The 15,296-nt window shown below is 40.2% G+C and overlaps 1 long non-coding RNA gene across 1 annotated transcript in view; it reads left to right on the top strand.

The window, feature by feature from the left end:
* Positions 1-15,052, top strand: part of LOC126045464 (uncharacterized) — a 46,918-nt gene extending 31,866 nt beyond the window's left edge. Inside the window, exons 2-4 of the long non-coding RNA XR_007508096.1 lie at positions 9,817-9,902; positions 10,022-10,243; positions 14,669-15,052. This is a non-coding gene — a long non-coding RNA (uncharacterized LOC126045464). The remainder of the gene's footprint in view (positions 1-9,816; positions 9,903-10,021; positions 10,244-14,668) is intronic.
* The last annotated feature ends 244 nt before the right edge of the window (positions 15,053-15,296 follow it).

Below are 15,296 nucleotides of genomic sequence, written 5' to 3'. Positions count from 1 at the left end.
CTGAGACTTATGGCTAAGTGCCTTTAAAAATAAATATGATCGGTAAATGCACTGGAGGTCAGCTTCCTTCTCCGCCCCCTTGGGGTGAGCTCCCACCTCAAAGGAACTAGGGTTTTTCTTTGCCTCCTCCACTTCTGGAAAACACAAAAGAGGTTTGGGAGCGCTGAGGAGAGAATTGTACTTGTACTCATGTGGTGATGCTAGGACTTAAGACATCACAAGCAACCAGTTTACTCTAAACCAAACAGGTACAAAAATCTACATGCTCAATGAGAAGTATTGCTCTAACAGGTACCAGAAGTCTTGGGGAGCGTGGGGACAGAACAGCATCTCTCACAGGTCCACTTTGCCAGAAAAATGTGTGTTTCCATATGTTTAAATGCTAGGGTTGCACGCATAAGCGTTGTCGCTGTTAAGACAACTGCCCAAATGACATGCAGGTGGCCAGTCATGTATACAAGTCTCATGACTCCCTGTGCAGTCATACTAATTACATGCATACTTTAGGTATAAAAGGCAAATCTGTACTTGCTCCTTCATACGCATGTTTGAATGAAAACACAGATGCTGATTTCCTCTTCTTCTCTGTACCCCTGGAAAATCTAGTATTTAATATTCACCTGACTAAGCAGAAATAAGAGAAAAGGGATTTTTGATTAGGTTAATTGTTTTTAATGACAGCCTGCCACATTTGACAGTTCCCTCTTGTGAAGCCTCAAGACAAGCAAACTTTTCTTTCAGATGTAATGTGCATGTTTGTGTATTTAGTAGGCTGTGCTGAAGTTTCATTTTCTGAATTGGGCAGGGAGGTCACTTCTTTCACAACTCTCCCCAGGTTTGTCTGGGAATGACATACCTAAGCAATAGCTTATGACCTAGTGGAGATGTCCAGTTAGAACTAATAGCAGAAGCTGATAAGGTAAAAGCTGCATTTACTAGCCTAAACAAGACTTGATTATAGAAAATTAACAACTTAAGACCAACCTTTGAACCAGACTCAAATGTTTCTATATAAGAGATTGAGGCAAAAGCTGGAAATTCTTCCGAGATAGATATGTAAAGTGCTTCAAAAGCAGATGCTAATTATTAAATGACACTAAAAATCATCAGACATATCATTCGTTCTTTATATTCTAAAATTATCCAAAAAAGAAGCTGTAAATACCTGAGTCATAGCTAAGGCTAAGGCCAGAGTGTATCTATCACGTCAGGAATACTGTTGGACTGCTGAAGGCAACATGCAGAAAGATCGACGGAAGCATGTAGACGTTACAAGGGGAGGACAGACATCCTGGATTTGAGAACACAGAGACCTGTAAGGAGCAGCCAGTGATTAACAGGTTCTGCTCTGTGTGCAGTCTGGAGGGAGTTTTATTTCATTCATCCTGGAATGCCCTCTTGGTTTGTTCCTTCTTATCACAAAGCGTATCAGGTAGCTTGGCCACGCACTGTAACACACTGAGCACCAGGCTGGGACACGAGTACTGCCACTGGCAGGTTGCGATACTTTAAATCTTTGTGCCTCAGTTTACCCATTGATTAAGATGATAACCTTCCCAGAGTGTTGTGGTGATTAATTATTAATGTTAGTAAAGCATTTTGAAGATGAAGAGTGCTACATGCTGGCTAAAGATATTAATTACCTCAGACTTATGATGAAATTTTTATATTTACATAATGAACCAGTCACGGAAGAGGTGCAGAGATGGTCTCTCTTGGTGAACAGATTCTTCTAATTCAGCTATCTCTGCCATCAGAATTATCTAAATCAAATCAAATCCTTTTTTTTTTTCCATGGGGAATCTGCTTTTGGAGCAAGCAAAGCCCACATGCTCCATGTGAGACTCTCAGGATGGCAAGCAGCCATGGTACCTTTGCTAATTTCAGTCCCTGCCCATGAAACTCACCTCACCCAGAACTTGTTTCAACTTCTCCAGCTGTTCTTGGCATGTGTCGAGATTTCATAAAGTTGATGCCATCAACTCCCACACATATGGCAAGAGAGAGTGAGAGAGAAAACCCACACACAGTAACTAATATATAGGGAGAAGAGGTATTTGCATGGGAGAGCACAAACATGAGGCTTTTCTAGCTGGCTCCAATGGCTCTTGACTGTTAATGCCAAGATGCAAAGGGATATGCAAATTAGAAGGATGACTCAGAGAGTCCTTTCCAATGCATAACTCCAGGAAGACGCATGATGCTTCGAGCAGGGCCACTCGATTAATTTTTATGGAGGTCAGCTGGGTAATTTTTACTGCAGTCCACACAGTAGTGCAAAGCAGTGTCATCGCTTGGACTCTGCCAGACTTGGCAGGTAGCACGTGATGGCTTCACGGCTGGGAACTGTAGCTGCACATTACAGCTGCTTCCTGAGAGACTGGTGAGGAATGTAGAAGGTGACACATGTCTAGGCCACTGCAGAAGCTGGGAAAATCTTACTCATTGTCCAGAGTCAAAATGCAATCTACCCTTTGATTTAGTTTTGCTGAGACATTATACTTGTGATACAGTAGTTTTATTCTCCTTATATGTCCTTTTTCCTTTTCCTTTGGAGGCAAGTGCACAATTTTTCAAACTTTCTCAGCCTATGAGACTTGTTTTCAATCCATAATTCATTATCAATATGATACCCAATTATTTCGTAGATCCTTTAAATTTATAATCTCACCCTAGTTTCAATAGGAAAAATCTGGAAACTGCAGGCAAGGGAGAGTTTGAACACAAACACAGAGTGCAGGCAATAACACCCATTTCCATACTCACATTTAGATCTGGGCAGATTTCCAGGGGAATCCACATATGTCTCGTAGAGCCAGGACTTCAGGAGGAGCATAGTTTTTTCAGCACTGAGCAGTCATACAAAACTTTTGCTTGGTATTTGGTCTGCCTGTTACAGGACAGCAAGCTGTTGTACTGGGGATAAGGCAAGAATGGAAACAATACTAAGACTCCGTGCAACACACTGTTTCTTAAACTGAATGGGGATGAATCTCAAGTTCCTCTTCTTACTTAGCCTCGGAACCATTGGGTGTGAATGGACGCTGGACATGTATTGAGACTCACTGCCTCTGTGTTAATGAGGCACTTGGCAAGGTTCATCCCTTGCCAGTCTCTTTCACTAGCTGAGAACAGAATCACTTCTTTGGAGCTTCTCAGCCTCTTATGCCTGCCAATGCAGTTTAGCACTGCTTATCTTCTTTGCTCTGCCTTGTTTAGTGCAGGATCCAGCCTATCAGCTGCAGTTGCTTCCTTAGTCACTAATGGGCTGCACACTTAGAAAGCATTTAAATGTATTTTATAGCGATTGAAAGACTACAATGACATTTTGCTAATTATCTCATTGCATACCCAGAGAGCCCTCCAAAAGCTTGCCCACATTGTGGGGTTTATTGGACACTAAGTATCAGGCCTTCCATTTCCTTTTCTATTTATATTCTCTGTTCTAATGAAAACCACAAATGTCTCCAGGTGACTTGTTTATTAAGTGAATTTAGAACAGTTAACATTTGCATTTATTAATTTTCTAGAAAAACTGGTATTACTAGTTGCTTAGGACTCCAACTGGTATCTCAGATTTCATTGGATACCAGCTCCAAATCTTGGTAATAAGACTTTGTTGATGATTAAGCCAATGACGTGATTTTTCGGTGGCATGGAGCACCTGCAGCTTCCTTCAGCTTCACGGTGACCTGAGGAGGACTCAGCACCTCGGACAACACCTCTGCAATTCGTGTACCAAGTGAAAAAAAATGCAAAAAATCTTTAGGAGCAGATTTTCACAACTCCACGTGCAGAAGGGCAATTGTTTGTATAACCTGAGTGTGCATCTGCTCTGATTTCTGATACCTTCAAGGTAATGGCACATCTGAATTATTCTTATGAATTGCATGTTTAAGCAGAATATGAGAGCCAAGTCCTAAAGCTACTCATGTCCCAATACACGAACATTAACTGATTGTATTTTTAATATGAATGTTTGGGTTTCTAAGCTCAGGCACTGAATTTTGATATGCCCTTATCTGGAGAAGTATCTGTAGTACCTTCTCCCCAAGGTAGTACTCACAGATCCCTCTGTGCCCTGGAGTTTTGTTCTACGTTTCCTTGATTGCATGATCAGAAATGTTCTTTCAGTAATTTCACCTCATTTCTCTTCACTATTGACAGATCTTTTCTCTCTGCAAAACCACCTTCAGATTCTTGATTTCTTTTACTGGGTCACTGTTAGCTCTTCTGTGCTCTACGTAATAATGCTGGAGATTTTCTGTAGATAGGCATTATGCCAGTCTCCTTCATAAAACTGAATTACATCTTGAGCAGGTATGGACTTGGAACAATTCCTACCTCCCAGGTAAAATAACTCATCTGATGCATAGGCATACTATGAATCCTGCACAAACTGAGGAGGCTGGGAAGGTGAAAGGAATTTTTTCTAATTCATAGCTGAATTTCTACTGATGAAGGATATGTACGATCAACTGCAAGAAAACAAAAGATTGTTCTGATTTATTTTCCACTGTAGGAATAATTGGTAACATTGTTCTTCTTGGCAAAGATGAATAGTTGGAACCAGAGTATTTCACAGAGACAAAATATCCACAGGGAGAGGTTTTTGAGGCAGTCATAGGATGCACCCTGCAGAGTGTGATTCTCATGACATTAAAGTAGTGCTAATGGCATTGCGATTAACTTCTAATGAAAAAAGAAATGAACCTGATAAACACAGCATAAATGTTCTATGGAAAGGACAATAAAAATGTTAAATTTTAGGCAAAGTCTGGCTCTCACTGAAGCCAGAAGAGTTGAGCTTACTGAACTTATCCAAAACAGGAAAAAGAATTTATGACTGTGGAGGACGAAGAAATGCTGCTATGAATTTGAGCTGCTGAATAACTCCATACCACAGAAGAGATCCCCCAGAGTTTTGCAACAGTAACTGTTGTGTTACTTTGTGGAATTTTCTGATCCTTTGATAATGTTTTCTTCTTTTAACAGCAAAATCCACACTGCTTCTTGAAAGCTTTTAGAGTATTTTTCCTTACACTTTTATCCTAGAGGAGAAGGCAGGACTACTTTTGGTATTTAGGACAGGGAGCTGGCAATCTGGATTCTTTTCAGCTTTGTCACTAACCCGTGGTATGACTTTGGTCTACTCATTGTACAGCACCATGGCTTCCAGAAGCTATGGGGAGTCTCTCTGCGCCTCAGAAAGGGTTCTGTTTGTGCCTACTAAAGGGACCACATTTGCAAACTTGGCACTTGGCATTCCTAGCTCCTGCACTGGTTCTTTGCAGCCTGGCAAAAAATATTCCCACTTGCAGAACCTCATGAAGCTGTGCTGAGGTACAGGTTCTCAGGGTTACCCACATGTGCTTCTTTGACTCAATCTGTCATCTCCGTGGAATTGTAACACCATAGCTTTGTTTTCATTTACCTTACCCCCAACATCAGACAAGCCTCATAGTAAAGCAAGTGTTTATTTAGAAGCAATTAAAATTGAACATTTAGATACTAGACTAGGAGGAAGTAAATAAGTAAAATGTAAAGTAAACAAAATTTATTTCAATTCTGGCTTAAGTTTTGCAACCAGACACCAGTGTTTTAAGCTATCCTCCCTGGAATCTCAAAGAATGTCCACACACTCAGGCACTGGGATACGTTAGTCCCAGTCCTGAACATACACCATGCTCCGTCCTTCTTCGGGCAACTCTTTGAAGTTCTCCACACTTTTATTCCCTAGAAATTAGGTTTTATAATATAAATGCATCTCTAATTGGCTTTTACCAAAGCCAGCAGCAATGGATATTTTACCCGTGGTTCCTCTGGGTTTAGACCTAATTGACCAGAAGGTGTGTGACCTCTGTAAATACACCTGCTGGCCCTTCCTGAGAACTAGGTGCCTTATTATTTCTCCCTTCCTCCTAGCCAGCCTGTCGGCTACTGCTTCCCACCCACTCTGAAGTGCTCCCTTTATTTCTTTATACAGAGGTATTAGTGTTATTCAAGACACTGGTTATACACAGATTCTATTAAGTTACAATTTGTGATGTGTTACTGGTTTCCTATAGAGACCTGTATACACTAATCTATATGAACATAGATCATTAACTGATAAATTGCTCTGAGAGGACTTGTCTATGAGAACAGGAATTCCTCAGCTTCATCCTCTGTCCCAGTCACTTAGGCTAAAATTTTCAAATCCCTTCAAAGATACTTAATTTTTAATGTCTGCCTTGAAATGAGTCATTGAGCACCTCAAAGTTCAATTGACCTTATTTGATTTTGGGTGCTTGTCATGAAGTGAGGCAATTGTCACTGGGTACCTCGAGATTCCCCTCACTTTATTTGGATTTTGGGTGCTTGCTCTGGGGGATGTGCACACTAGAAACAACAAGCTAAATAAAAACACGGGGTTTTTGTAAGTGCCTTCGACTTTAAAACGGGACTTTCAGTTTCTAAAGGCTGGCAGGGAGTTAGTTTTGAGTCAGTCGTTGTGTGGTCATTTTTATTCTGGAATGAGAGTGTTCTTGCACAGAATTACACTAAAAAGTTTTGTCAAGAGACATTGTCTTTTGTTTCCATGAGTCTGCAAATATTCCCAAACAAGTTTGATGTAAGCCAGCAAGACCCAGCTTTTATCCAACTGAATAACAGCACCTCCCTGAACAACATAAACCCTCGGCTAACTCAGAGCACAGGGAGCTGCCAGAACGGAGTGCACTCCTGACCTCACAGTGCCAGCAGCCGTAAGGCCCAGGCTTTTTGCCATGGCCCAGGCAAGGTAGTTTATAGCTGCTTCAGCGGGTCTCCATATAATACTGTCACAACATCATGTTTTGATAAGACTTTAATAAACTTTCAAAGTTACCTGAATTCCTCTGATGAAGGGCATTATACGTGTACAGTTTGTTCGTATTGTTGCCTAATTATGAACGGCAATTAAAACTTCACACCTACGATTTGTATTCACAATTTCTAAAATTCCCTTGCCTTGAGTTCTGTACTAATACTACCAGCAAGGCATACAGCAAATTTTGTCCTTTATCCAAGTGTCGTAGAAGCAGCCACTTCCATCAGCCTCATGTCTTCAACTGACAGCAAAACCTGAAGCAGCTGACTCGATGCCACTGTGATTGTGGCTTACGTGTATCTCAACAGAGATTGTACACACCTTAGCAAGCTGAATTAAAATGATAGTGCACAAGCATCCAGCACATACCACCAAGCCTGATTCTGCAGATCCTCAGACCATGAGTGAGCTTACCCACAGGAGCAGTCCAGTCTGGGGACTCCCACTGATTGCAACACTGCAGTGAGATGATTTGCATGCAGAAGATTATTCCTGTGGATACGTTCTTGTATTTAGTCAATCCTGTAGTCCCTAGGTACCATCAACTTTCAGTGGCCTTGCTGGGAGTTGGCAGTGTTTAGGACTCCATCGTATCCCATGCATCAGTCCTAATTCAGTGATTCATTTAACGATGTCAGTAAGATTCCTACATATCCTTAAGTGATTTGTGGAATGGGGAACACATTGAATACATTTATACATCTCTAATCTACAATTTAATTGTACTTTCAAAACATTGCTTTGAAAACAATGCTCTCGGTGAAGAATAAAGCCAATGCTAATTTTTTTTTTTCCCTGATGCTATTAGGTTGTGTTAGATTGGGAAATCTGTGTGCAAGGGAGTGAGTAGGCAGGTACAAGTAGTCAGTCCAGCTGGCTTTAATGGTATTATTTATGAGAGCTCACCAGAGCTGTGCACTGGGGCCCATGATGTGTGACACACAGCAGGCAGAACACAAATGTCTTACTCAAGTGTGGCGCTTACTCAGGCAAGTAGTTACCTTGGAGTCAGAGGGACTGACCAGGGGTTATACGTTATATTATTATTTTTGTTGCTGATGTCTGTACATTGTGATCAGAGTCGTAGGCAAACCAGAACATGGCCAAATCATCTGAACAAACAGAACAGTGACAGCCTCCCTCCTTCACAGACCATCTCTTGAAAAATGCTCATTTTCTGACTCTGCTGGGGAGTTTTGCAACAGTATGTAGTGAATATATTCAAATGGGAAAGTCTCCAAATGGTGACTATAATGTTAGTACAAAGTATTATTAATAAATTAATTGACTTTGGTTTTGTTAGCTAGAAAAATAAACCTAGGCTCATGTTTGAGTGAAATGCAGATCAGGACTGACAACATTAAGAACACAACTAGTATAAAAACTACCACACAGTAAATCAAAGAACAAGAAAAGTACATGGCTATTAACGTTCTACTATAACATTCCTCACAACCTCTCTGCAGTGTGGAGAACTGCAAGCCAACATTTTTCAACTGGCCTAAAGAATGTGAAATGTAAATGTTTAGAATAGTGTTTTTCTTGCCAAGCTGAGAGCGATCATAAACATCAGCTTCTAATAGAAACATTTTAAAAAGATGCACTCCTGGCTGCCAGCTTTTGAGAGCAACACCATTTAAATTAGATCGGAGTCTCCTTGAATTCTTGACACTCCATTGCTGCCTTTTATTTGCCAAAAAATTGTTGGATTGATGTTATGTTTGAATTTAAAGTATGAACTGCAACTGTATTAAATACACTGCTTAAATGTCATAATAGATTACCTGCCCTAGGATTAATTTTGAGGACAGGTCTAAAGAAAATCTTGAAGGAAAAGAACCAATGGGGTTTTTTTTGTTGGTTTTTTTTTTTTTAAATCATGATACTTTATTTCTGTGGCATCACAGATGTGCATGGTATTTTCCTGTCAAGTGGAGTTTACGGATTTGTTGAGATGTAATTTTGCCATAGCTAATAATATACTAAAAGCAAACCATGACTTACTTGTGAACTGCACCCACTCTGCCTTTCAGCTGAGAGGTCTGGAAATATCGTTGATAAAATCATGCAGTAAACTGCCATTATAGAGCTGTATCCAGTAATACTGAAATCCTGATTCTGACAGCACGTTATTTCTTCACAATAACATCCTCTCATTATTTATCATTGGATAATCTTAGCCAAAATGTTCAAATCTAGGAAAACTGAAATGCTTTGTGAACCAGAACCAGTTTCAACTGGCTGTTTTAGTTATATCACCCTGAAATTCCAAACAAATAAAATTATACAATTTTAGCATTTTCTAAGTGAAATGTTTTAGCTTTGGGATTCAGAGTTTCCATTTTAGCTTAGTGCTTAATTATATTTATAGAAACCCTTAAAGCAAAATTAAATATTTGAGTCAAAGTGTTTCCTTATGATCCAAAATATCTTTTTTGTTGCTGCTGCTAGTGAATCAAATTTAGTATATTTTTAGAAGAAAGAGCCATCTCCGATCACAACCCAAAGCATCTCCTTATATAATCAGTGTTCATATTCTTCGAACGCCCTCATTTTGCACCATGATAGCAGATGGACTAGAGATGACATGGTTATTAGTGGATCATGGTTGTGCATCTTTGCAGTTTTTATTTTGATAAAGACTGAAGTAACTTAGGAAAAATCCATTCTTAGATAAACTTTCCAGATTTTCTGTGTAGCCCACCACTTGTTTGGAACCACTTTGTTGATTTAAATGAGGATTTTGAAAGGCAGAGAGGGCAGTTGTAGATACCAACCCCAGGGAAGTAGATACTTAAAGAAGGACCACAAAGTTAGTACTGCTTTGAAAACCACAATACTGAAATAGCAGTGCTATGTAGTGAAATCATGAGATTTCATTTTCAAAAACAGTAATACATTTTTGGTTCATTCTTTTCTTCCTTTTTTTATTTGTGCTTTGGGATGATCACATGCAACATTTACAGACTACTTCTGCAAGGATGGCAGCTAGGACTGTCCAGCTGCCCTATTCTCCTCCGTAAGCCCCATCTGAGAACAGCTGAACTTAACGGTAAGGCTTCCAATGAAAAGCAAGGAGAAGACACATCACTATAAGCAGGAGATGCCTTGAGTGGATGCAGAAGACAGCGTTTGAATCAATTTCCTTTTCTTCTGTTTTGGTTGCTACAGAAACAAATATGCTCTTTAGATGGACTTAACAACTGTTACCTGTGTCAAAGAAACAGAGACCGAGAATGAACATAAGTGGGGAGAGGACCAGTCAAGCCTCACAGTGTGGAAAGATGTGAAAAAGACCCAACAGCAGAGAATAAAAGGATGTGAGCTGTGCTGTGCTTGCAATGAAATCATTGGGAATTTTGCCATGAAAGCAGAACTGAGCTGTTCTTTCAGGTATGAAAATTACAAATATAGAACTCATGTTAAGAGGTTAAGACAGGAAGCTGTTTTCTTCCTAGGATGAGCCAAGAAGCTGCAAAAGCTGGGTCCCTGAACTTGTGTATTCTAGCCAAGGCTTGGCCCAAGTCTTGCTTCCAGCATCCCTTGAGAGTGTTTTTACTCCCATTAATATATATCATTGTTCTCCCACTGCTTCCTTGAGTTCTAGTAGCCTTCCTTCTCTTTTCCATCTGATCAAGAGCCTGCACTGTAATCTAAAGTATACTGGAGTCAACAGATGTCTTTGCATTGTCTTTAACAGGCTTTCAATCAGAGCAGAGAGGTCATAGTTCTTAGGATTATAATTTGTTTTGCAGAAAAATTGGGACATTTTGCTATTGTTTTGATTTGAGCCTCAGATAGCCCTAGAAATAACAAAAGCAGCAAATACATAAAACAAGGTTCATGCCAATGGGACAACCAAAAGAGTTTATATATGTCATTCCAATACAAACAGGATCTCGGTGGCAGAACCAGGAATGAAGGCTAAGACTCCTGACTTATCTCCTTGTGCTTGCACCATTTGATCACGCAAACTCCCCCAGATTATCATAAAATTGTGCAAAGAGTAACATCCAGCAGAGACCAGCTGGCTGGCTCCTATGAGCTTGCCAAGGCCATTGGGATAGTGAGGGAAGAGACAACACAATTCATTTTAAGAAGGTTTTTTTCCCCCTTTTTGTCATCTTCTTTGTGGTGGTTTATGAAATGCCGGGAAAGAACAGTACAATGAACAGAAAATGTTCCAAGGAAACCAGCCTTCTCCATGCCATTGCCCAACAAGCACCCAGAGTACCAACCGCGGAGCGTTGCATAGGAGTGTATGACACACATGGGGACTATGATTTCTGCTGGCATGAGGCCTCTCTTCCCTCTGAATTCACAGAGCAGAGGAAGGGCAGAGAATCAGAGCCTCTCCCTGCCTGGTCAAGGCTCTGCCTCACCTCCAATACAAATGCAGGCGCAAAATTATCGAGTCCGTAATTTTTCTGCATAATTTAGAGCCATAAAATGGAAGCTGCCTTTGAGCATTTGGCTCTTCCTCTCTTGCAAGTTAGGGCCAGATGCAAAAGAGGACTTAAGCACCTACAACTCAGTAGGTTCCTCCCTGCTCAGGATAACATTTCTTCCAGTACCAGCAACTTTATGTCTAGACATGCCCAGAACTGCTGTGATCTGAGCAGCTTAGTACATAGTCCCCACCTAAAACCCACTGGGATCCTGAAAGAAGTAAAGGAGCGTCTATTTTCTCAGGACAGCCAATTCGGATGGAATATTCTGAAAAAGCCTAATACAGACCAGCAGGACCAGTCCCCTCACATGATACAGGCGTAGCTACTTTCTTTCAAACTTGACCAGGTGGAAGAGGCACTATCTGGACGGACAGTTTGGTTTTGACTGAGCAGAGTGAGAGTTGTCCCTAGCCATTTTGCGTAAGGGTCCAGGCCTGCCCCAGTCTTGTGGGGATTGTCTAGGAGAATTAGCATTCCCTCCAGGAGTGAGATTGTAAATCTGAAAGTTTCCAACACAAAGAAGAAACAAAAACGCAAGCCCCTTTCAAGGAAAACATAAATGTAGAGAATTAAAAAAAAAAAAACAACAAAAAAAAGAAGAAACCACAGTTATTTTGCTGGCTAATATCATGAAGACATGATAGTACTTGCAGCTTCCTGCTTGGACCTGGCTTGCTCCAAAGTTATTTTGTGTGTTAATCATGTGGTTTAGATGATGAAGATTAGGTCTGAGTGAGCTGGTTCAGATAAAAGGGGAAAAAGCAGCAACCAAACCTTCACCCAGAACTCCAACCTAAACTTTTCTAAGCTTTGAATAAAAAAAATTTTAAAAGTACTAACTTTTCCTTATTATTCCTTTGTTTTGCAATTAAGATTTTATTTAAAGGTACTATTATTCATTAGCTACAGTTATTCATTCAAAGTTTTGAAAGTGCACAATGCTGTAAGGAAGACTGCTGTTATCACGGCAAACACAAAAGTACACATTTCAAGTTCACAGAAGTACATTTCTGTCCCTTTTCCTGAACTGGGCTTTTTAATGGAACCAGGTTTTTTAATCCTTTTTACTGCTTCCAGTGTAACTACCACCATACTATACAAGTTTCTGCCCGGTTTTGTTTTCTATGCATCTTGGCCTGGAACGTTCAATTACAAATTTCCCGATAAAGACTCCGGCCAACAGCTAGTAATTTGGCCAATGTTCCTCAAAAAATAAGTATATAAAATCATGTTCCAAAACCCAAAAGGAAATGTGTGAGTGGTCTGATTCTCAAAAAAAACCAAGAGCTGCTTGCTGCTTGGCAATTTTGAAAATTAAAACTATGTTCTTTAGCACTTTACTACGTAATACTTTTAGATACCTGTTTTTAAATGGTTGTCTCAGCTGATGACATACTTTTGTGCTTGATTTGCACATATTTGGCATGCGGTGTGCAAGGGAAATATGCACCTACTCCGTTTATGCATTAAGCTGGACAACTCTTTGCAGATATCAAATATGTACATAACAAGCCTGATATTTGCTCATGCAGACATTAGGCGTATAAGTACAATTGTTGTAACTACTGGCCTCATCCTCCATTGCTTTTAAGCAGACTGAGAGCCTGGCACTTCCAGATGTGCTAGACAGCATTTTACACACCCTGTGGACTTGCTATGAGTCCATGGGTTTGACTGCACATTCATAAGACAGTGGGGAATCAGGCTCTAGGTATAATGTATACGAACACTTCTGTTTAGAGAATCAAGTCTGTGTTACAGTCCATTGTAGTACACCGATGTGCAGGAAAGCTGACTTGAAATATCCCATAATGGACTAGCTATGAGGGACAGGTTACCGGTCAGGGAGATCTCGTAACATCAGGCATTTCACAAGGCATCTGGACCTTGATCCTTCCAAAGTACAGGCAAATAAATGAGATGCTCAAATTAGGAGTCTAGGTCCTTCACTATAGTCACTGGCAAGAGGCAGGTATCTTGAAAGAGAGGTTGAGCTTCCCAGATGTTAAGGAAACGGGGATTCTAACAGTTCAGTAAGATTAATCCAAGCCTTCAAGCCTTAGAGCTGAGTATATGCAAAAGTAAAATGTCACAGAAGGACACAGGACTGTGGCAAGCGCTGTCTGGAGACTGCTGTTCTGTCGGTTGATTTTTCTACACACCTGCAATTACTGATTTTGAGTGGGTATGAAGGAAGGAGCTACTTCTTGTGACAGCTGCTGTTTGTGCAGCGGTTCAAACCCAACTTCAGTCAGGATATATTAAAAATGGAATGAGTAAGCCAGCTCTAGAGAGTGACTTCCATCATTATAAACTAAAGAGGCTTGGATTAACATTTGAACTTCTCGAATGCTTATTCTAATTCAACCACAGAATCTTCTGAGAGCTTCAGCCATCACTAATTAAGACATGCAACCATTTATCTGTGGTTCATCCTTGCACTTAGCAGTTTTTGCTTTAGTGGGACTTGTGGTGCAAAGTGTCAGTGCTGGGGTGAATGCTACTCAGAGAAACACATGGACTAACAAACTCTACACATTTATATTAACTCTCTTACCCCTTCCATAGTTGGGAATACTGCCGTGGCCTCAGATTTAGGGTGAAAACAAATAACCCACTTCAAAAATAAACTGCCCTAGGAAGTGTCTTTGAAATTTTTTTTAATGCCAAATTAAAAAAACATAACATGTGAATGTAAATAATTTTCCCTGCAGTGAATGCAGTACAAACGTCCCAGTGTTTTGCTAGTACCTGAGAGCTGAAATATAAAAAAGCCTATAAACAATAGCAAATCTGACAGGTCTGTTTTATTTCTCTTCCTCCTCCATCTCCCCCCAGTGTAAATTAATAAATATTAATGGAAAAGAGAAGCAATTACGTTTATCTATTAATTTTTCTCCTTTTATTTTCTGATCATGCTTAATTTAAAAGTGTTTTGAGGTTACATTTAGTCATATATATGGTTGTTTGAGCCTTTTATTAGCCATGATTCATTCTGTATATCAGCATAAAGTGGTGCTCATGCTTTCAGTCTATATCTGTTCCATGATGCTCAGTTATCTGTCTGCCCTTGAGCTATCGGTAGGTATGGATTTGCATGTACACTGTTCTCCTGTGACAACAGTATGCCAGGAATGACCGGTCTGGTATTACCTGGTCAGGTGAAGTTCCATTCAAATAATGTACATGCCACCAAAACAATTCAGATCAAAGGTCTGTCTTTCAACAGAATTAAAATGTAAGGACTTCTAAAGCAATTTTAGCAGTTGGCTTTACAAATGAACTTATGTCAGCTGCTCTGTATGATGACTGACTAAATTACTTATATATCTAATCTTATCTAGCTATCTGTCTGTCTGTTTTTCAGCATTTCAGTGCCCATCACCATATTATCTAGGCGCCACCATAAGATTAAGAAGCTCTGCAGTGACATTCTCAACATGATCTGTTCAAAGGTCATTAGTGGAGCCTTTCATACTGGAAAAGATCGGAGGAGAGTACGAAGAGAGCCACAGAGGAGAGAAAAAGGAAAAGGAGGCGGTAAGCTGTTGGAGCCATTTTGGCCGTACTCACCCTAGCTTGCTTAGCTAGTACTGAAGTATAGGGACCTCACGTCAGCTGCCTTTATTCTGCTACAGGGACTATAGTACTTGTTGCACACTACTGTCACCTCAGAAAGTTATCTATCTCACATGGCCTTGAGATTGCTGCTCCTGTACTTTCGTCAGATGCTGTTTATATGGAGTCTTTATGATTTCTGTATATTACTGCCTCAGAGCAGGGTATTTCTCTCAAAAATTCCTAGTAGAGAGCAAGCACTGCATATCAGGGAACCACCTTCTCCAAACTAATATATTAGTTAAAATTTTATTTTTAGCTTACCATGCAAATCCTACAGACTCTTTGTGTTTGAAGAAGCCAAAGAGGGTGTTTTTCAATGTACACAAAGTTACATAGGACCCACGGAATCAGGAAAGATGATTTTATCCCACGAG

The sequence above is a fragment of the Accipiter gentilis genome, chromosome 14 (assembly GCF_929443795.1).
Source record: "Accipiter gentilis chromosome 14, bAccGen1.1, whole genome shotgun sequence".
NCBI classification, from domain to species: Eukaryota; Metazoa; Chordata; class Aves; order Accipitriformes; family Accipitridae; genus Astur; species Astur gentilis.
The sequence above is the reverse complement of the archived record's forward strand: the minus strand, read 5'-3'. Positions and strand labels throughout refer to the sequence as shown.